The sequence below is a fragment of the Hipposideros armiger genome, unplaced genomic scaffold (genome assembly GCF_001890085.2).
Source record: "Hipposideros armiger isolate ML-2016 unplaced genomic scaffold, ASM189008v1 scaffold_222, whole genome shotgun sequence".
Classification (NCBI taxonomy): domain Eukaryota; kingdom Metazoa; phylum Chordata; class Mammalia; order Chiroptera; family Hipposideridae; genus Hipposideros; species Hipposideros armiger.
The window spans coordinates 761,835-762,539 of NW_017731572.1; positions in this window are offsets into that span (position 1 = coordinate 761,835).

Sequence of the window (705 nt, forward strand, 5' to 3'; positions counted from 1 at the left end):
AATACATGTCATATCAAAACTCTGAAAAATTATGCTCACCTTTGAGCTCGTCACATGGGCAGGTGTAGGAGGAGGGGGCTAGGGTAAGAAAAAGTTGTGATGATAAATGAAGTCGTTCTTCAAGGTACCGGGGATTGAGAAGAGAAAAGATCTTTGATTCTCTAATTGCTGTTTTCTCTCGTATGTAAAGATTACATCTGATTTTTCTTCTTTGCCTCCAAAAAAGAGGAAGATCTCAGTTCCTTTCTATTCCCTTTCTCTTCTTTTAACCACAACCTCCTTCCTATCAGAAGCAGAACCAGATGGGCTGGATTAGTTACAGGATATAATGAACATAGTCCACCAAGAGGAGCTTTCCAAGGGTTTAGAGATGAGTGTACCTGGGGTGTGCTGCTATTGATTCCAGTGGTTCTCAACTGCAGCCACACATTGTAACCGCCTGGAGATATTTAAAAGTACCAATACCCAGGCCCACCCTAGGATAACTAAAGCAGTATCTGGGGATGAGGCCCAAGCCCTGGGACTTGTTAAAATATCTCCAGGTGATTCCAGTGTGTTGGTAGAGTAGAGAACTGCTGGGCTTTAGGGAAACCCTTCCTTCTACAGGGCCAAGACATTGGGAGACCTGACTCTTTTTTTCCTCCTTTTAATTCTCCTTCTTTCTAGATCCCTCTCTGTCTCTTCTACATTCTCTCTCTCTCTCTC